The sequence below is a fragment of the Zonotrichia leucophrys genome, chromosome 13 (genome assembly GCF_028769735.1).
Source record: "Zonotrichia leucophrys gambelii isolate GWCS_2022_RI chromosome 13, RI_Zleu_2.0, whole genome shotgun sequence".
In the NCBI taxonomy this organism is placed as follows: domain Eukaryota; kingdom Metazoa; phylum Chordata; class Aves; order Passeriformes; family Passerellidae; genus Zonotrichia; species Zonotrichia leucophrys.
In genome coordinates this window covers 494,365-516,439 of record NC_088183.1, presented here as the reverse complement: position 1 = coordinate 516,439, position 22,075 = coordinate 494,365, and positions in this window count along the sequence as shown.

The window sequence follows — 22,075 nt, the reverse complement described above, 5'->3', positions numbered from 1 at the left end:
AGCTGCCCAGGGCACTGAAGGAGGCCCCATCCCTGGGAGGGCTGTGACACACCCGTGGATGTGGCACTGGGGACGTGGATTAGTGGTGGCCTTGGCAGTGCTGGGGGACAGTTGGACTCAGAGATCTTAGAGGGATTTCCCATCTAAACAGTTCCATGATTCTATGGCTCCTGCACCCACAGATGATCCCCAGCACATCAGCAGCTCAGGAGGGCTGGTGGACCCTCAGAAGCAGGCTGGTGGAATGAGGCTGGTGGACACCCAGAAGCAGGCTGTTTGAGGCTGCAGGCTCCCAGGAAGAGCTGGAGGGCAGCGTTGTTGCCTTGGATCCCCCCATGAGCACAGCCTCGGTAATGAGCGGCAGCAGGAGGCAAATTGGGAGCGAGAGCCCACGGATTACAAATGTAAAACTGCAGCCCTTGCTCTTAACAGGCACCGCGAGTGTTTCTGTGAGAGATAAACGATCCTGATGGGAGAAGCTGAGCAGAATGAACGAGGGAGGGAAGCTCTGTGCTTGGATAATTAGCAAAGGACTGACTGGGCAGAAGAGCAGCAGCACCTGCGCAGCCCTACCTGCTGCCCATAGAGATTAACACCAACCTGCTCTTCGTGGTAGTCTGCCAAAACCCAGGTGATGTCTCTTCCTTTAGCAGATCTGACAAAGCAATAACACCTCCTGTGAGGAGCCTTTCCCCTCTGCTGCTGCTGCTGACAGCCCAGCTGTGACTGACCTGGGAGCTGGGAGCGTGATCATTAACCCTGCATGGGAGGCAGAGCGTTCACTGAGGGTCAATGAGCATTGTGCACCTTCCCAGTGGGGCACAAGGGTCATTCACCATCACTCGCTGCCCTGCTCAGCGGGCCCCCACCCTGAGGGCAGCCGGGAGGGATGGACAGAACAGGGTTCATCCCCAAGGACTGCTGTCATTCCTGGCCAGGAGGGATGGACAGAGCAGGACCCATCACCCCAGGACTGCTCACACTGCTGCTCCTGACCAGGAGGGATGGACAGAGCAGGGTTCATCCCCCAGCACTGCTCTCACTGCTGCTCCTGGCCTGCCAGACTCTTCTCGGGCTCCGGGAGCAGCTGCCCGAGGCTGTGGGCCAGGAGCAGCCACTGTCCCCAGGCCAGGAGCAGCAGCTGTCCCCGTCCTGGCCAGGGGCTGCACCGAGAGTGTCCCTGCAGCAGCTGCTCCCGTTAAACCAAAGCCGATCACAATGTGTGCTTACATCTCATTTCCAGCCGGTGCTGGCAGGCAGGAGAGCCACACAAACATCACCAAAGCCACACAGCACTCCCCAAAGGACACACAATCCTAAAACCTCAGAACTGGGACCAACGCAGCCAGGCAGGTTTCTGAAAAGCAACACTTTTCTTACTAAGCCATTCCTCAGGTGTGGTGGGCTTTTCCTGCGGGGCTGAGGAATGTGTATTCTCTGAAATTGGTGTTGTTATTTGCTTGACTGAAAAACAAGAATTTCCACTTCTAAGAGGAAAAGCCCCAGGTCTGATCTGGGAGTAACTCGTGCTAAGCTCAGGTGGAAGGAAATAAGGCCCTTCATCTTCAGATGCATTTGAAAAGCCCAATGCAATTCCTTTGCATCTCTGATAAGAGACACTTTGAAAGAAACATACAGTGTTTGTTTTTCAAATAAACCAATGCAGATTTAATGATAGCCTCTATCTACCTTCCCTACATTCCCAATCTCCATTTAAAAATACTCACAGGTATTGCAACCATCAGCTTGGTTCCCAAAAATACATCCTTATCTTTTCCTCTGCACAGGAAAGCATTTATCACTTCTCCCCTTTTGTAGGAGTGTCAGCATTTGTGTGCTAACGCCTTTCTGGTACTTTGTCATGTACTCAGCCGGGGAGATTATCTGGGAGGGTTCTGCAGGCACAAACACACACAGAAGGAAGCATATGGTGCTCTGTTTAGAGAGGCAATGCCAGGCCCATCACTGCCGAGGTCCCAGAAAATGCATCTCAGATGCAAATTGGTTTCATGAAATCAGGGGAAAAAATAACAGTCATATTTCTGAGGAAATAAGGTGAAAAAATATTAACTCTGAGCAGACTAGACAGCACTGGCAGGACTGGCAGTCAGATTTTCAGTAGTCAGTAGGGTTTTTTCCCCTATGAGAAATCCTACCTGTGTTTTTCTTCTACCCCAGCTTCTGACAGCTGAGACTGCACACTGGGGAATTAATTCTGAAACTGGAAATCCCACAAGATGAAAATAAGCAAATTTCAGAGCAGTTACATGAACATCTGCCACGAAGGAAATGTTTGCTTTGCTTGCCCCCCCGCAAATCCCAGGGATTCTTTCCCTACCTTTGGGAAGCCTTTCCTCACCCTGTTCAGCAACAATAACCTTGCACTGCGTGCAAGGGCAGCAGGAAAGGATGGTGCCTCCTGCCCTCAGTGAGCAGTGCCACAGCCATGCAAAGGGGTCACTGCTAAAGCCACCTACAGAGAGCACATCCTCAGGGGCAGGAACAAGGCTTTGGCATTTTGGGGCAGCTCTCACTGTCCATTATGGCACAGTTTTGTGGGAAGCTTCAGCTCCTGTACTGCAGAAGTCTGTCAGCACCATCCCTGAGGTGCAGAGCTGCCAGTCCTGGTGTGGAACCCAAGAACGAGGTTATGGCAATGTCCCAGCAGAGCAGGGCCCTGCAGGCTCCTGGGGCAATCCCCCCCAGGACAATCCCACTGCACTGCCCCAGCAGGACACTGCAGCAGAGGGTCAGGAACAGCCCCAAGGAGCTCTGCAAGCACAGATGTGCTGCCTGGAAGCCAGTGGGCAACGTCCCCCCAGTCTGTGTGCAGCTGGAGGCCCAAGTGAGTGCAGAACCCAGATGGGCTCAGGCCCTGGGGGCTCCCAGCACCACAGGAGAGGCACCTGCCCCATCCCCAGCCCCCAGGGTGTCCCAGGCTGGCCCCAGCCCCAGAGCACAGCACCCAGAGCTGCCAGTGCAGCAGTGCCCCAGAGTCCCAGGGCAGCCTGGTGCTGCTGACAGCCAGGGCCAGCTGGGGTGGCACCTCTCCAGCTATTAACCACCCTCTGCATGTGCCAAGGGAGTTAGTGAGCGACTGACTCTGTGCTCTGATGCGTCTTGATATTGATGCTTCATCATTTCCTGGCAGTTACAACTGTTTTCTGCTTTTCTGGCCATTACTGCTTTCCTTGAAGCCCCCGAAGCAGCTTTGTTCCACAGCACAGTGTGCAGCAGCTCTGCAGTTTATGAGCTGGAATTAATGGCAAGTGTAGCTTTTGGCTGAGCCTGTCAGTGCACCCATGAAAGCCCCTGTCAGGTTTGTGTGGAGCACAACCTCCATCCCTGTACCAGCATCTTCAGCTGCTTCCTCTCCATAAGGTCTCTGGAGGTTTCTGCTGTGGCCACATGACAAACTCCTTCAGTGTCCTTCTTCTTCTTCAAAGCAGATGAAAAGCAGCAACCAGACCTGTTATTAGCTCTATGGGTAGATTCATCTGGGCTGCAGTTCTTATTTCCATTTTTTCCTGGGGGTATGTTAATTGGCTCCCAAGTGCAGGGAAGAAAGAACAAGGCACTGGGGCAATACCTCAATGCAGAAGTAAGAAAAGGCAAGGAAAGGGTTTAGGGTGTTTTTAGCTTTGTGAATGAGCAAAATCATCTGAATCCCATGAGAGCTGTGCACAGATGGCATAACACTGGATTCTTGCTCCTAGCCCAGTTCCACCTCATAAAGAGACCCCTAAGGGAGAGCAAATAGAGATGGAGAAACAGGGAATGGCCTGTTCCTCCCACTCCTCCAGGTCACCTTTTCCAATCTAACATTGCATATGATCCTCTTTATTAACCCCAAAAAATGTAGAAGACAAGCAGGATAATATCCTTCAGAGCAAACCTCCTCCATCACTTTTTTGTCTCCTCCCTTCTCCCACAGGTACAATCTGGGAACACAAAGAGTAATGCTGGAATTCACGAGCTGATTTCTCCTCTGGGCAAGCAGAGGGAGCAGATGGCCTTGGGCACATGCAGAAGGCAGCCAGGAGGCACAGGACAGAGGGATAACAGATTTAACAGGGTGCCAGGGCAGCTGTGGCTGCCCCTGGATCCCTGGCAGTGCCCAGGGCCAGGCTGGACAGGGCTGGGAGCAAACTGGGACAGTGAGAGGTGTCCCTGCCATGGGTGGGATTCGAGGTCCCTCCCAAGCCCAAAGCAATGTGGGACTCTGTGAGTACACAGAACTACCTGAAGTAAGCGGGATAACAACAACAACAAGCTGCTGCAGTAGTTTGTGATAGCTACTGACCAGCTGGAAGAACAATTCTTGTTCAGCTTGCATTAATTGCTGTAAAATGCCTTCCTTGATAAGGATTTGCTTCAACAGCAAATCCAGGGCTCCTCAGAGCTGTTTGCTCTGCACAGAGGAGCTCTGTTGGAATTAATCTGGCTTCACCCCTTATTTTTGACAATGGAATGGGAGGTGGCCACTATCAACTCAGCTCATAGCGAGCAGCTCCTGCCAGCTGGGGGAACTTCCCAGGAATTCTCCTGGGCTCAGGATAAAGCAGGGGCACTGCCTGGTGTGATTCAGGAGAAAGGAGGGAGGAAAGCCTCAAACCTGGGAGAGCAAAGGCCAGGAGGTGGCTCTGCAGCAGGCATTGTCCCCAGGCAGGGCAGGGACTGTGCCCACAGTAGGCAGTGTCCCCAGGCAGATCAGGGACTGTCCCCATGTCCCTGCATCATCCCCAGGCAATGCAGGGACTGTGCCCACAGCAGGGGCTGTCCCCATGTCCTGTGTGCCACCCCACGCTCTGGCAGCCCCACAGCCGATGCCAGCCTGGGTCAGGGCGTGCCTGGCTCTGCCTGGCACGGGCTCCTTGCCCTGCCAATGTCCCTGCTCCACGTGGGGACGCACAGCTCTGCCACCCCTGCGCTGCAGGAGGATAATTAATGTCCCTGGGCAAAGGCAAAACAAAACACAGGCACACAACACTTGCTCTGCTTTCTCGGGAGATGTGACAGAAGAAAACAAGCTTACAATCCCCCTGTCATTTTGCATCTTTATGCAACCACAAAAAGCCATTTTTCCTTGCTTTGTTTACTGGTTTACTACCAAGGCCCCCTCAGATTTTATTCCAACATGAATATTAATTCAAATATCATAGATATTGTGAACAAAATGAGAAAAATATCTCAAGGCTGTTGCGAATCCTAGTTTTCCTGGCAGAACAGCCTGGCCCTTTTAAGAATAAACACCCAGCTATTATTCCTGTACCAACTGGCGCTTTACAAAATCAATACAAAAGCACAGTCCTTGCATGAAAGGATTTCCACTGGACCCAGCTCTGCCTTTCCCCCAGCTGGATGGCAGCACAAAGTGGCCAAGCACCCTTTGCTCTGCAGGCTCGTGCCCAGCCCGGTGCCACCCAGGGTGCCCAGTCCCTCAAGCCTCCTGAGGAAATGCTGGGTGGACAAAGCTGTGCCCAGAACCACGAGGGACACTGTGTGGCACTGCTGGTTCCTGGCCTCTGGAAATCTGCCCTCAGGAGCCATTTAACTGCTCACAGCCTCTCCCAAAACAAGTGACAAAAACAGAGTTCAGAGACCCTCAGGAGTACAGAGTTTTACCTCTGAAAAATAACACATTTCTGCCACAACACACCAGGTTCTGTCCCTTCCTTGTCCAGGTCTGGCGCAGCGGTCAGAGCCCATGAACCCAAACACTGCCAGAGAGAAGGGCTCTAAGAGCAGAAATGGCTTCTGTTTCCTTCCAGAGCCACAGAATTATTCTGCAATCCCTGTGTGCTGAGTTTCTGTGGCACAACCAGAGCTTTACAACCCCCGAGGGGAGGAGTGGCTCAGCCAGGTGGGTCCCCACGTCCCTCCCTGCATTTGCTCCCCAGGTGTGTTTTTGTCCAAAACGCATCCTGGGCTATGGCTGTGAACTGGTGCATGGATGTGAACTGCCCAGGGGTGCAGGAGGAGATGCAGTGTTGGAAACACAACCCACAGGGCATGGAGACCTGAGGAGCAGCTGCTGCCCAGGGACACCCCACGATCCCCCAGCAGCACCAGGGCACCCCCAGGTGTCAGCAGCTGCTCTAGGGCTCTAAGACAATCAGCATTTCTGTCTAAAACACCCTCTGCTTTAGCTACTGACAGCTTTTGCTATTGCATGGAACTGTAAAACACTTCTGGTTCTCCTTCAAAGAGTTTTACTTGGCCATAGGAAAGTTAAGCACTGGCAAATGGAAAGACATTGGAAATAGCTGCTGTGAGCATTCTCACTGCTGTAATCGTCCCTGGCTGCCTGTAAGGAGCAAAGAACAGCATCTGAAAGCACACAGACCAAACCAATAATCCCTCACAAATATAACCACCACAAAGTACTGTCTCTCCCAAGTTATAAACAAGGATTAGCAGAGTTTGTCTTGCTTTGAATGAAGGATCTGGGCCAAGATCCAATGTCAAAAAATAACAGAGTGGAGAAACCTAGCATGTGGCTAGAGATAATTTCTAATATTTATTAAGCTTATATTTCAAAAACATCCAGAAACCTGCAGCCTCTTGAACCTGTGCTCCTGTGAGGCTTTCAGTGGCTGCTTCTGCAGCAGGGACCTGTTTGCTTCCCTTTTGTCCCTCTCTCCTCTCCCCTAATTGTTGCCTTTTCAATCTCTTGTCTGGGGGCTCACTTCAGGACTCCAGGGCTTTTAACAAGAATTACCAGAGCTTGTTGCCATTTACTGTGTTTACAGCCAGAGAAATTGTGAAAAGGCAAATGGCATTTCTCCCTGCATAACGCTCACCCAAGAGAAAAGGGTCGAGGAAAGGTCAAGAAGGAAACTACTAAAGCTCTGAATATCCCAAACACAACCTAATGTTCCCTAAAATGATGAGCACTCCAGTCAGGGGAAGAGACAGGAACAGCTTCTGAAAGGCACACTCAGAAGGCAGGAACAGCTTCAGAGGGCTTGGGCTGTCCTGGAGAGGAGGGAAGAGCAGCACAGGCTGTGCAGGGCCAGCAGCATCCCCTGGTGACCCACAGCACACGGGGACACCCAGGACCTGCTCCCTGAGCTCGGCTGGGCTGGGCTAACCCACTGCTCAGCCCCTGCTGTCTCGGACTGCACACACAGATCCCCCCACAGGAGTTATGGGTTATTGAACTGGGCCCTTGGAGCTTCCAGCCTCACACACCAGAGTAAACTCTCCCTTCCACCAGCAGTTCTTATGGAATTCTTTCCTGTCTGCTGCACATACCTTCACCAGGGGCTGCTGGAGATCATCCTCAGGCTCCTGGTGCTCCTCTTCGGCTGCTCTGGATGTGCAAGGACCAGCTGGCACAGAGACAGCTTTCATTCTGGGTGGGCTCAGAGAGAGCAGCTGAGCAGCCCCAGTGCAGCCCCAGTGCTGACCTGGTCCAGGGCTGCCCCTGCACTGAGCAGCACCGGGGGCAAACAACCAAAGCTCCCTTGCCTCGGGCCATTTAAAGGGTGTCTCTGCTCCTGGATGAAGGGATCAGTGAGTGAGGCTCTCATCACCTGCAGCTGAGCAGGGAGCTCCCCAGCCCAGCTGCAGCGGGAGGATGTGCCCAGCACAGAGCCAGGGCAGTTCCACAGCACAGGGCTCAGGGAGCCTAATCTGGGTGCAGTCCCAGCATTCACACCCAAACCCAGCTCCTGGGACAAAGGAAAGGGCTCCCCAAGGCCTGCAGTGAGGAGCTTTGGAAACCAAGCACCACCCTGGGAAATGTCTGCACACACAGCAAACAGGGCCATGGACCGGGCTGCAGGGCAGGAGCAGGGATGATGCAGGGCACCCCCCGAGCTCCCTGGCTGCCTCTGCAGCTGCAGGGACACGAGGAAGGTGCAGCACAGATGGAGGGGAGCAGGGCTGGGCACAGCACAGGAGAGCAAAGCTGGGCACAGCACAGGAGAGCAGGGCTGGGCACAGCACAGGAGAGCAAAGCTGGGCACAGCACAGGAGAGCAAAGCTGGGCACAGCGCAGCTCCATCTGGCACTGCAGGGAGAGGAGGTGGATTTTACACCCAGCCTTGGAGCAGAGGAGAACAGGGGGAGGCTGGACTCAGCTGAAATGTTAACGTGACAGTTCTCCTGCTGGAGAATGGCACACTGCAGTTCTGTGACTGTGCCAGGGCACAATGGCACGCTGCAGTTCTGTGCCAGGGCAGAATGGCACACTGCAGTTCATTGACTGTGCCAGGCAGAATGGCACACTGCAGTTCCGTCACTGTGCCAGGGCAGAATGGCACACTGCAGTAACAGGGCAGAATGGCACACTGCAGTTGTGTCACTGTGCCAGGGCAGGATGGCACACTGCAGTTCCGTCACTGTGCCCAGGCAGAATGGCACACTGCAGCTGTGTCACTGTGCCAGGGCAGGATGGCACACTGCAGTTCATTGACTGTGCCCAGGCAGAATGGCACACTGCAGTTCATTGACTGTGTCAGGCAGAATGGCACACTGCAGTTCCGTCACTGTGCCAGGGCAGGATGGCACACTGCAGCTCTGTCACTGTGCCATGTGGTGTGACTGGCAGCCCCAGAGCAGGGCAGGGCAGGGCTGGGCTGCCATGCAGGAGCACCCCTGGCACTGGGGAACCAGCGGGGCTGGGCAGGGGGTGCTGAGCCAGGACAGGAGCACGGTGTGTCCCAAAGGCCGGGGCAGCTGCCCCTGCCCACCCCAGCCCCATCCCCTGCTGAGCAGAGCCTGGGATGTGCAGGTGCCCCGGCATCAGCCTGGGCTGCCCAGCAGCAGCAGCAGAGCCCAGAGTGCCCAGGTGGAGCCAGGGGAGCCCAGGGGTGCCCAGAGCAGGGCCAGGCTCAGGCCCAGCTCTGCTCTGCCCCAGCTGTGAGCTGGGCGTTACAGGAACCTTTCCTGGTGCCCAGGATGGTCCTTTGCTCTCTGCAGCACGTGCTGTGTGGGGCTCCTGATAAAATGCTGCCTGCTAGGAAAGCTGTGTGAGCAGTGCCAAGGAAATGGCAAGGCGTTCCAGATAATTATGCTTTAGTGGAGCTTAATCAAAGAAGCTGTGGACTCTGCTAGCACCAGAGGCGTCCTGCAGATGTATTGATTTCCGCTCTGAAAGCCATATCTGTGTGCTGGAGCATGCAGAGAAACAAAAAGCTGGGATTGTGGATCCTGGCTGGAAGACAGTTGGGATAAGCTTGATAAATCAATGTACAAATGGGCTGTTCCATTTTGTAGGGAAAAAAAAAGTAAAGAATAGCTCTTACTCTCCCACCACCTGAGCTTCTCACCTTTGGAGTAAACACACGGTTTTGTTTGGAGTATTTCTCTGGTTGGTAACTAGAGATGTTCTCTGTGATCAGGGAGGCTGAAATGCTTTATCCTCTGAGGCTGAGGGGCTTCAGCAACCCCTGAATATTCCTCACAGCCAGAGCTGGGAGTGACCAGCACTGCCAGCTCTGTGTTCCTGCAGTGTTCCCAGCTGTGCTGAGCTGTTCCTGCAATTTCCCCAGCCAAGCTCCGTGTCCCTGCAGTGTCCCCAGCTGAGCTGTCCCTGCAGTGTCCCCAGCTGAGCTCTCCCTGCAGTGTCCCCAGCCCAGCTCTGTGTCCCTGCAGTGTCCCCAGCTGTGCTGTGCTGTCCCTGCAGTGTCCCCAGCTGTGCTGTCCCTGCAGTGTCCCCAGCTGAGCTGTCCCTGCAGTGTCCCCAGCTGTGCTGAGCTCTCCCTGCAGCGTCCCCAGCCCAGCCGTGCTGCCCAGGGCCCATGGCAGGAACAGCTGGCAGCCTCCAGCAGCTCTAACACCCCCTCCCAGATGGCAAACACGGCAGAACGATGTTTCATTAGGAGAACAATTGATGTTTAGGTACGTGGCACATCCGCTGAGTGCCTTGAAAGGTCACCCTTTAAATGTCCGTGAAGAGCAGCAGAGGGAAGTGCCCACCTGGAATACCAATGGGGAGGATTCCATCTCCGGGAGTCCTGCACTTGAAAAGAGCAAACACAAAGCTTTGTGCTTCTCTTATCTCCACTCCTTACCTCTCCCTCCAGAGGTTTGCTCCAATTAGTTATTTCATGTTAATGACGGTTAGTGCTGCCCATTTCCTCCCCAATTAGTTATTTCGTGTTAACGACGGTCAGCGCTGCCCATTTCCTCCTGTGGTGTGGCAGGGATGCCCAGGACCAGCCCTGCCCTGGGCACGGGCACTGGCACAGCCTGCTGGGCACACCGAGGGCTGCTCTTTGTTTTTCCAACCCCCCTGCACTCGGGAGATCTGTTTCTGTAATTGCAGGTGTAAATCTGCCCCGAGGCTCAGCCGTTTGCCCACAATAGCTGGAGTCAGTGCAAATCTCCTGCATTCTTCAACTGGGGATTGTTTGATGCTAGAGCTTATGGGCATGGTTTTCTTTTTTAACGTTTGATGGCTTATCACATGCTAAAGCCACATGAGCTGTAGATCATCATTTTCTGTGTACAGTGGGGAGGGACTGATGAACTCTGTAAAATTAGGAATAGCAGAGTAAAGGTGAGTAGGAAAAAATGTGTCAATAAATAATATTTTGTATTATTCTCTGCATTGCTTATGCAATAAAAATGAGTAATTTTAAGGCAGAGCCCTCTGAAGATACAAAAATGCTTTGGAAATAAAAATAAATTACAATTTACAATATCCTCCTAAAGTCAGAGTTATTGTCCCACCTCTTCAAACCAGAGTTTAAAGAACTGATCTCAATTCTACAGGGAATTGGCATGGCCCAGAACAGACCAGGGGATGATGGCATTTCCTCTTATCACAAAACCCTCGTTCCTCTATAGGATCTATAGGGCAGCTCCAGCAGGGTACAGAGTTTAACTGGGACAGTGCAGGACACACAGCAAGTGCCTGGGATGGCACAGGGTGCTCAGGATGCAGTTCCTGGGAATTGCTGCTCTGTGGAGTCTGCCTGACCACAGAGACCAGGGATGCACAGACAGCATCAGCCTTTCTCAGGCTAACAGCTCCTTTTATCTCTCCTGGAGATCCCCAGGGCCTGAGAGCAGAGCCTGGGACAGTTCCTGCTGCTCCCCACTCCCATCCCACACGGGAGCTCCATTTCCCACCAGCTGGCTCCAGCAGCTTTGGTGCCATCACCAAGTGGGCACCACAGGATGCCAGACCCAGCAGCTCCTTGGTGTGTGTGCCCCAGAGAACAGAGCACATGAACCAGCCCCTCCAGCAGCTCCTTGGTGTGTGTGCCCCAGAGAACAGAGCACATGAACCAGCCCCTCCAGCAGCCTGCGGCACTTCACAGGCTCCTCCTCACTGCCTGGGCAATGAGGTGGCACCAGGGCAGCCCTGGATCCCCTCCTCCCTCATCATCCTCCCTGCCTGCCCACACCAGCCCCAGCAGTGCCCCAGCTCAGCCTCTCACTGATGATTTCCCTCTCCACATTGTGACCCCGAGGTGAGCAGCGCTAATCAAAGAGCTGCTGTGAGACAGAAATGTGCTTTGGATTCAAATGTACGGGATCTGCAAGTTTCCTGCCAGAGAGTATCAGCACCACGCTCATCAGGTCAGTGCCAAAAGCCACAGCCATCCCCAGTTCACCAAGTTCAACCTTTCCCAAGTTATTATTCCCATAATTACCTGTATTAAATCACTGCATGAAGCACCACAGCCACAACAAATGAAAATAGGACACAGCAGGGCAGGACTGAGTGCTGAGTCCTCAGCACAGGAGCTCACCTGGCATGGATGGAGCTGCTGCCCATGGTGCCCAACGCATGGTGGATGCGCCATGGTGCCACTGGCATGTGAGCTGCCCATGGTGCCCAACGCATGGATGACTGCTGCCAGGGGCCGCCTGGGCTTGTCAGCACAAAGAGCCATCCTGCAGTAAAAACACCATATATTGCTTTTTCGGTAGCTTTCAGTAGATTTTTGGTTGCGATATCAGCAAAAGAATAACCAAGGAACAGAAACCTGTTTTTCCCTGTTTGATCTTTCTTGACTTTAAAAGGTTATAAAAAGGTGAAGCCCTGGGCCAGTGTGGGACAGCTGGGCCTGGGTGCCCAGCAATCCACAGCAGGGAAGACTGACATGTTTCTGCAAATACCTCACAGGCAGCAACTGCAGCCTTGCAGCGACACCACAACAAGCTCTTCTCCTGGGAAACGTTCCCATGTTTATTTTACTCCTCCAAGTAAAAAATGTAAATGTTCTTTTTTCCTCCACATCTTCTGTCTTTGCTTCTCTGTGTTTTGCAGAGCATTTGTCGCCCTGCTGGGCCCGTGGCAGCTCTGCTGTGTGAGTGTGATGCAGGCTGTTCTCACAGGGTGCCAGTCCCAGAACGCCCCAGAAGCAGCCCTGGGGGAGCTGAGCTCCCACCCCAGCCTGAGACAGCTCCTGGTTTGCAGAGGGAGAGCCTGGGGCTGCCAGGGCCCTCCCTGGGCATGGACGGACAGATCACACAACCATTTTCACTGGAAAACTCCTTTAGCATGAAGGATCCAACCGTGAAAGCAGCACTGCCAAGCCCACCCCTCCTCATCCTCCTCCCCAGCAGCAGCCTCAGCTGTTCCTGTTGGAACCCCAGCGCAGGGGAAACTGGCTGTGCTGGAAACCCATGAGCAGCACTCGCCACCCACCTGCTGTCGTCACTGCTCCCCACCTTCATTCCCGTTCCTCTTCTCCAGAAAAAATGTGCCTCTAAACCTCCTGATCAACCCACAGACCACACTGAGATGGGAAAACACATCCCTGCAGCTGGTGTCCCCACAGACTGCAGTGAAAAACACATCCCTGCAGCTGGTTAAACCCCACAGACCACACTGAGATGGGCAAGCACATCCCTGCAGCTGGTGCCACTGCAGGCAGCCCTGGGCTCCCCTCCAGCCTGGCTCTGGCCCAGCCCCTCCTGGCAGCAGCCCAGGCCCAGGTGTGGGGCTGATGGTGACCCCAGCACTGCCTGGGTACCCAGGCTACCCTCCCCTGGCCAGCACGGGCTGGTGCAGCCCTGGTGCCAGCCCCGCCTCAGCAGCCACTCCTGCAGCTCACAGAGAGCTCCCTGCAGCTGATCCAGCCCCTGGGGACGGCTGGGCGCTGTCCAGGAGCAGGGACAGCCTTTGAGGGGAGGCATTTCCACAGAGCATCACCCACACTCCTGTCCCACTGCAGCAGGAGCTGCTCCATAGAACCCTGGGAACCAGTAGAGCTCCTCGTGGGCAGCCCCAGAGCAGGGCAATGGGAGCTGCACGTGCCACTCCTGGCAGTGACACAGCTATTCCACCCACACCCAAACCCCAACCCTGCTCCTGGCTCCCTTTCTCTGCAGGAAGCACAGAGAGGAGCCAGGATCCGGCTCAGCTGGCAGAGACACCTGGGAAGAAACCAAACTTCTGAACTGAGGAAAGACACCCCAAAGCCATGTTCGGGGGCTGCAGGAGCTTTCCCTCCAGGCAGGAGGAGCACACACAGCTCAAGAAGACACCTGGTCACAGGTGAGGACAGCAGAGACCCCTCAGTGGGGTCTGCAGCCAGCTCAGCCCCAGCTCAGCCCCAGCACAGCTCCCTTCCCTGCTGGAACCCAGGGCTGGCAGCAGGGAGATGCCAACCCCAGCCAGACCTTCCCCACATGGTCCCAGTGTCACACAGCTCCTGACACCCAGGCTGGTGCTACTACACCAAAACTGAACCAATTTGCAAAAAACGTGCTCGTGACCTCACATTGAGTCACTGGCTCTACACCGACCATCATTTTTTTGTTTTGTTTTCCCAAGAAAATCTTCAATCCACTTTCAATCCAGTATGAGCAAGAAAACTTTCTGATGTCTCAAGGACATATGAGGAATGGGAAAACTGCAGCCCACAGGTCTGAGCCAGTGCTACTTTTCACTCTCCTGAAGCGTGACAAGAAACAGCTCCTGGTTTCTGGTTCTGAGAAAAAAATCGATTTTTATCTTTAGCAGCTTTCTGTGTGGCTGTGCTGAATAACACATGGCACAACTCTGTGCAGTTACCATATGGAAATGATGAATGAATATGAAATGCAAGGAGCAGCAAAAGCCATTTTGCCGTGGCCTTGAAATGCAGCGGGAGCTCAGCTGGGAGGGGAATGAGAGCCCTGAGCCAGCCCCAGCAGCACAGCCCAGCCAGGCTGTGCACAGCCCCAGTGGGGACACCTGCACTGGAGCATCCTAAAGATCCTTTCCAGCCCAAAGGATTCCACAGCTCCACATCCTATGCTTCTGCTATTCTGCCCCTGGAACAAAAGCTAAGAGCAGCACACAAATTAAGTGCTTTTTCTTTAGAAGTTGAGGCTGCTTTGGAAGTTCAGGCACAAGTTAAATTAGAAGAAGTTACTTCAGAAATCTTAGGGCAGTGTGAAGGAGTTGCCAGCCAGAGAGAATGGTTTATTCATGACCTACAAGGAGCTCACCCAAGCAGGAGCTGCTCCTCTCCTCTCCCCCCAGGCTGCACAATCTGCCTTGACACTGCACCAGTCGAAAGCCCATTAAGAAATGCTTCATTATTGATACTGTAAATTGATTTAAGATTTAATTAATTATACATGTGCAGCCAGAGCCCCTCAAAGGCCTGTCCTGGCCAGTCCCACACATGAGCACCCTGTTACCCACAGTAAATATTGCCATGGGATGCTTTGGTACCCAGAGCTGGTTTCAATATGCAGCAGGAATTGCATCCAAGCCCTCATTCCATGCCTGGGAGTATTCTGGACCATTACATACAAAGCCTCATGGAACAACTGCCATTATTTTGCTTTTATGTTCAAGAAATTTTTCCAAGAGGTTGGGGGTTGTTTTCATGGCCTTTTTTCTAATCTGAAGCCATTATTTGCCCCCAACTGAGATTAATAACAGCAGTTTATCACACCACATGCACTCATCAGCCTAGGGGAATACTCCCTGATTTGTTGGTTTTTCTTTCCTCCCATAAAATGCTTCATCAGTTCTGACAATGTAAAAAGCAGATCAGGAGTGAAAACTGCAGTTACCACATGATCACACTTCCCATTCTCGAGGATGAAGTCTGAGTATTGATTCCAGTTATTTTTGTGACAGAAGATTTGCTTGAACTCCTGCTCAAGTCAAGGGAAGGCTCCCAGTGGACTCAGCCAGTGCAGGACTTAGGGAAGAACTTTCAGCAAACCTACAAGACTAATTAATTTTTTAAGGTCAGGACTTTTTCTTTTTCAATGGCAAATTGGCTTGTCAAGTGAATGCCCTTTTTCCACAGAAAAGGTTTCTGCAGGGAAGCACTTCCTTCTCTGCTGGAGGATGGCAGCCTGAGAGGAGGGATGGGAGAGGCAGGAATGGAGCTGTGGCTGCTCCTCCTGCACAGCCCAGCCTGGTCAACCCATCCTATCCCTGTCCTCTGGTCACCGCATCCCACCCCATCCCATCCCATCCCATCCCATCCCATCCCATCCCACCCCATCCCATCCCATCCCATCCCATCCCATCCCATCCCTGTCCTCTGGTCACCCCATCCCATTCCATCCCAGCCCTGTCCCCCTGGTCACTCCATCCCATCCCTGTCCTCAGGCTGTGTCTTATTGGGATTTTAGTGAATTTTTAAAATTTCCATATTAGAAATCATAAAAATCACATTTCATGTTATTCTTCAACTTGGAATGTTTTCAAGGGACCAGTTTCATTTTCCTGTATTTTCCACAGCCCAAAAAAAAGCCACCAGAGCCACAGCAAAGTTTTGTTCTGAGTTGCAGAGAGACTGACTTTTAATCTCCATCGTGACACTGATCTGTGCCTCAGCAATTCATTCAATCCCCTGGTGTGTGTTTTCAGTCCTTTCAGTTGCTTACCTTGCCTGCTTAATATTAAAAGTTTTCCAAAGCAGAGAATATCACTTATAGGATTTCTGCAGCACCCAAAACATTGAGCCCCTAATCTACACACTAATACAAGGTAAATGGCTCGTTTCCAGGTTTGGGGCTTTTTGCATATTACAATGAAAAGGAGTTTTCAATACTGAAAAGACAACTGGGCTGATTAAAGACCAACCCCTGGAGAAGGACAAGCTCTGTTCCCCCTTCAAGGATGCTTTTAGAAATTACAGCTCCATTCAGCAGCTGGGGAGAGCCTGGAATCCATTATTCACCAATCAAGTTGTCATCACCTGGAAGATTAGATGGTGGCCCAGGAGACAGAGCCAGTAGAAGTTTATCAATTTCTCAAGAATAAATAATAAAAACTAAAATGCAGCTCAAGGAGGGCTTGCTCAGGGAAGTGGAGGGCCTGGGGGGTAGGTGTGTCACCAAGGGAGTGTGACACTCGGTGTGTCACAGTCAGCAAGTGCTCCTCTGACAGCGTCACAGGGAAACCCAGAGAGCACAGCCTGGGTAAAACCTCACACGGGCAGAGCGGAGCCTCTTGAATGTCACCAGCATAAGGAGGGGCACTGGGGACCCTGTGAGGGTCAGGGGGGCTCAGGGAGCTCCTGCCCCCTCCGGGCTGCAGCACAGGAGGTGCTGGTGGCATCTGTGGGTGACAGGAGGCTGGCAGTGATTGGGAGAGCTGGGGAGCACGGGAGCAGAATTCAAAGTGCCCTTGATGCCGCGGGAGTGCTGTGAAATCAGGGAGATGAAGGCACTTACAGGATCCTAGAGAGGGGAAATCACTGCACAGGCAGCAAATGGAGAACATCTGGCCAAGCAGCAGGACAGCAGGAAAGGCTCCTTTGGTGCCTGATAGGAAACAGCAGCTCTGAAACAGAGCCTGGCCTGCAAAGGAGCTGCCACAGGACAAGGAATGGGGCAGGGCCACTTCTGAGGGCTGGCAATGAGCCCCTGCCCAGCTGCCACCCAGCTGTGCCCCTGGAACAGCCCCCAGTGCTGGCCGTGCCCAGGGACATCCTCCTGCCCAAGGATGTCACCCCCCTGCCCAATGTCCCCATCACTGCAGAGGGACTGTGCACCCACCCTTTGGGGCTGCTTGGAGCCCACCCCAGAGCAGGGCACTGCCAGGCACTCCCATCTTTCCTCTCCTGGCCAGCCCTGAGTGGCAATTGATGTCTCCTCGTCCCAGAGCAACCCCAGGCACCCTGTGAAACAGAGGATTGGAAGGAATGAAATACATTTAGAATGGGTGCTTTCAGCAAATATGTTACAAAACCATTTCAGATCCTTCACTCTGAGTGTCCCATTATCAAAACACAAACAGTCATCTCTCAGCCCTTAATACAGCTGGAATTATCTTACCTGTCCTCTCCATTATTCTTGGTGACAAGTGAATGGTATAAATGCCCCACAGCCCTTGGATAAATAACTTCCCACACAGATTAGGCTACATCATGCAGTGCTAACAAACATATCCATGAAAAGGAAATGGACGCGCTAATCTATAAAGATTTAGGTGAAGGAAGAAGCCATCAATCTGTCAGCAGTTATCAGGTTGTGTTTCTCACTGTTACTGCAGAGATTTCCTCTTCAACTCTACCCTCACTCCTCTGGAGATTAGGCAGCAACTGCAGCTGGAACACAATTTTTAAAAAGAAATAAAAATTAGGGCTCCACTGAAAGGGGGTCCATCCTGCAGGTGTGAAGAATGCCTAGGCAAGGAAACAGTCTTGTCTTTGGAACTTCTGTTTCCCTAATTAAGGAGGCCGTTAAGGGATGAAGGGGGAAAGAGACAAAAGCAACATTCCAGCTCTGCTACCAAAACAAACAAACTTCAGAGGCTTCAGAGAAGCTGTGCCACTGATAAACATTTTGGGCTGGTTTCTGCTCGTTTCAGCACCTTGTTGCCTCTTTGGCTGAGAGGACAATTGTTGGTCCCGGAAGCCACTCTAACTCAGTGTCACAGCAGGATTGGCCAGGGACAGGGCAGGGACAGGACAGGGACAGGACAGGGACAGCGCCAGAGACAGGGCAGGGTCAGGGCAGGGACACGGCTGCACTGCCACCACTCTGCCCCACACCAGCTGACATTCCCGACACACAGATCAGCAGAAAGCAGCCCAGGATGGGGCAGGGCCCTTCCCTGGCACTGCTGGTGGCACCAAGTGCCATCCTCAGCACAAACCACTGCTCACAACAACAGCAATGCCTGTGGAACCCCGAGCACTGACCAGCCTGCAGCCAGCTGAGTCTGCAGGAGCTGAGCAGATCAAAGACTGAAGTGCAACAGCCCCAGGCAGCAGAAAGTACAAAACTGCATCTACGGCAATTCAGGGCATATTAATTTACCTTAAAAATAAATTAGAAAAATAAGAAAATGACACCTGCATCTCTGTGAATGCTCTGCAGTAAGCTGTGAGCGATGTGGCTGTGCCAGGACAGAGGGGCACTGGTTCATGGGGTGAGCTGAAGTGCCCTGCCCCTCCCTGGCCCCGGGCACAGCGGGGCTGACACTGGCACCCACTGCTGTGCTTCCCTCAGGGATGTACACGGGTTCATCTGCTACAGATCTCAGAATGCTTTCCTCTGGGACAGCCTCAGGAATCAATTTTAGAGGCAGCCAATGGTACGTAGAATGTTAAGACATGTTAGAAGATGATGTTTTTGTCTAAAATATGGGCAATGCATTCAGATAGTGCTGAGCTCCTGAGCTTTGAGCTCTCCTGCAGCTCTGGCTGTAATGTGCCTGCTCTTGCTTAGCATGGGCAGCAACACTCCTGTAACAAACATCTGCAACACAAAATCTCTGATCCAAACCCCTGGCACAGCTGGGGCTGCCCCTGCATCCCTGGCAGCGCCCAAGGCCAGGCTGGACAGGGCTGGGAGTGCCTGGGACAGGGGGAGGTGTCCCTGCCATGGCAGGGGTGGCACTGGGTGGCATCTAAGGTCACTCCCAACCCAAACCATTCCATGATTTCATGCTAATGGAGCAGGGAGTGAATTCCCCATGTTTTAGGGAGCTGTGGATGCATCCCTGTGCAGGACAACAGGGACTCATTCCCCAGCAGGGCCCTGCAGCAGGGCTGGGGCTGGCTCTGACGCTCCCAGCCCCTCTCTGTTTCAGTGCTTTGCTCTCAGCTCTCACCCAGCTGGACCCCTGACCCACTGCAGATGAGGCTCTCCCTGCACCAGAGGCTGAACAATTCCCCTTTTCCAAGCAGGGCTCCAGCCCAGGCAGCAGGAGCTGTGTTTGAAGTCTGCACAGCCCCAGCTTGATACCATTCCCATCACTCAGGTTAATGAGCACAGTTCATCAGCCCCGTCCCTTTGACTCCTTCTCTCCTGAAGGGAAAATAATGCATTTAACATGTCAGATATTTAAAGGGTTCTTTCATGTGCAGCCCCAGTTCATCGCTAATAAAATACATTTTACTCCGCTCTTTCATTCCCTGAGCATTCCATGCTATATTGAATTTAAGATAGAGCTTCTTGCCACGTTCCTTAGCAGAAAATAGACATCTGAAGACTCATTAAAGTCTTCCAGGCTTCCAGTTGCCCTCTGTCAGGTGGCATTAAACAAGTGCTGTAAGGAAGAGCTGCACAGGCAGAGCAGGACCCCCGTGAGGACCCCTCTGTCTGGAGCAGGAGCAGCCCCCAACCCCTCAGCCCCCATCCAGGAGCCCCTCCAGCCTCTCCTTTCTGGAGGCACAGAGCCAATAACCCCTGCACGGGCAGAGCTCACTGCAGGAGCTGTGCTGAGCAGCCTTTCCCCAAACAAGCACCCTGCCCTTCCCCAAACACCCTTCTTTTCCAGGAGAGATCCATTCCAGAGATGAAAGCATCGCTCACTGCCCTTCACTCTTTGTCTCTGACAGGTTTTTTCAGAAAGGCACGAACTGGAGGCTGTTTGTCCTAAGCCAAATGAACGTCATTCATCACCTTTGGAGAACCACCATCACTGCAAGTTAATGCCTCCCGGAGCTTCTCGGTGGCAAATTCCTTTCTAACACAAAGTTAAAATCAACCTCTGAAATGCAAATAACCCAGCAACCTCCACAAGATGATTTATGCCATGCTATCGTTTTCATGAAAATAAATTAAAAGAAGAAAATGTAATTTAGGGTGAACCGCATTGTACATTAAAATAAAAGACTGACATTGTGTCTGCAAAACGGAGCACGATGTGTTGCTGCCATTGCTGCTGGAGGTTTAACCTTCCCAAACGTGGAGAAAAGGACTCTGATTTATCTGGTCTGATTTTGCATCCAACCCTTTTTATGGCCTGGGGCACGTCCTGAAAAGACATGGATTTTGATTTCTCTATGCTGGCATCATTTCAAGGCAGGGAGTTTGAGTCTCAGTCAATGCTGGAAACAGAAAAGGAGAATGAGGAGCCCCCTGTGAGAGGAGACCCCAACCCCTCACCTGCCCCCCATAAGTGCAGACCCCAATCCCTCACTGTCAGAGCAGACCCCCATCCCTCCCCTGCCCCGGGGTGGGTGGGAGGTGCCCCTGGCACAGCAGGGCTCAGGTGTGCCAGGGCACCCTTGGGGTTACCTGGGCAGCCAGGCCTGGGCTGCTGCTGTGCTGCTGTGCCCAGGTAACTGCAGTTCCTGCTGCCCACCTCCTGGGCAGAGTTAACATCTGCACGTTTGTTCTGCTCTATTAAACCTCCTCAAATGGAGGGGAAAAATCCATGTGGATAAACTGAGCGGATGTGATGGAGCCAGCTGGGGTGAGAGTGCTCCATTCAGCACAGCCCCAGCAGCAGCTCCTGCAGCTCCCCTGGGGCTGGGCAAACGGGGAGAGCCCCTGGAGCTGCCCAGCCCCAGGAGCTGAGCTCCAAATAGCAGAGCTGGGGGTGCCAGGGAGCTGCAGCCGCCCTGCAGGGCTGTTGAGGCACAGACCTGAGCCAGGACAATGCCCCAGCCCCAGAGTGGCACAGAGCCCACCCTGAGCTGCACCAGACCCTGCAGGGCTGTTCAGGCACAGACCAGAGCCAGGACAATGCCCTGAGCCCCAGAGTGGCACAGAGCCCACCCTGGGCTGCACCAGACCCTGCAGGGCTGTTCAGGCACAGACCAGAGCCAGGACAATGCCCTGAGCCCCACAAATGGCACAGAGCCCACCCTGGGCTGCACCAGACCCGCGCTGTCAGACAGACCAAGCGGAATGCCCCATGAATGCACAGAGCTCACCTGGCGCACCAGACCTGCAGGCTTTAGCCAGGTCTGACAGACATGCCCTGAGCCCCACAAATGGCACAGAGCCCACCCTGGGCTGCACCAGACCCTGCAGGCTCCAAGGTGCTGCTGCAGGCACCAGGAGGGATAAAATTAAAAAGGCTGCCAGAAGCTAAAACCTGACAAACGGCTTGTGCACAGAACTGGGGTAGGTTTTGTGGTCTCCACCCACATAAATCACCAACAGCAGCTTATAAAATCCCAGGATTGATCTACAAGGCTCTCCAAGCTTCATTTTAAATCACAAATTTCATGCAAGTAAAGATACAGGCCTCAGTTTTATTTTTATTACTACTAATAGCTGTAAGAAAGAGCTGTGCTATTAAAAAGCAACAGCTGCTTACAAATGAACAGATCTTTCCCAAATCAGGGTCATTTCTCCTGGTAACGGTAAGCCCCTGTCAGGCAATCGTAATCCTGACAGAAAAATACTTCACCTTCACTGCTGGCCTCCAAGATAGTAAATCTGAGACAATCTGTCTGCTTCTTAAAATATAATTCCTCTTTACTAGAACTGATCTTCTAAAACAGGCTGGGGGATGTGGTTCCTCATTCCTTCTTTTTTCTCCACATTTTCACTGGTAACGTCTCAAATCTGCTCAGGGTTGTTTTGTTCAGCCCCCAGTACAGATGTTGCTGCAGAAAGGGGAAATCTTCAAAGAGAAAAATATCACAAGCATCATCCAGGAGCTGCAAAATCCCAAGCTGCAACTTGGATTCTGCCAGAGACAAAGTGGCCTTGGGAAAAACCACCTCTCCTCCCTGCAGGACCTCCATCTGCTGCTCACCAATAAAATGGGATTATAAAACTGCCCCCTCCCAAAGGCCAAGTAAACTGGGAAGGTGAACACTGCAATACAAGCCAGATACACTTTTATAACCCAGCAAATTCCCTTCCAGCCTCTCTTCTCTTCTGTTCAGCAGCCCCATTTCTACATGAAAGCTGTGCACCAGCTTTGCCATTTACTCAGCCTTCCTTCAGCAGGCTGCAG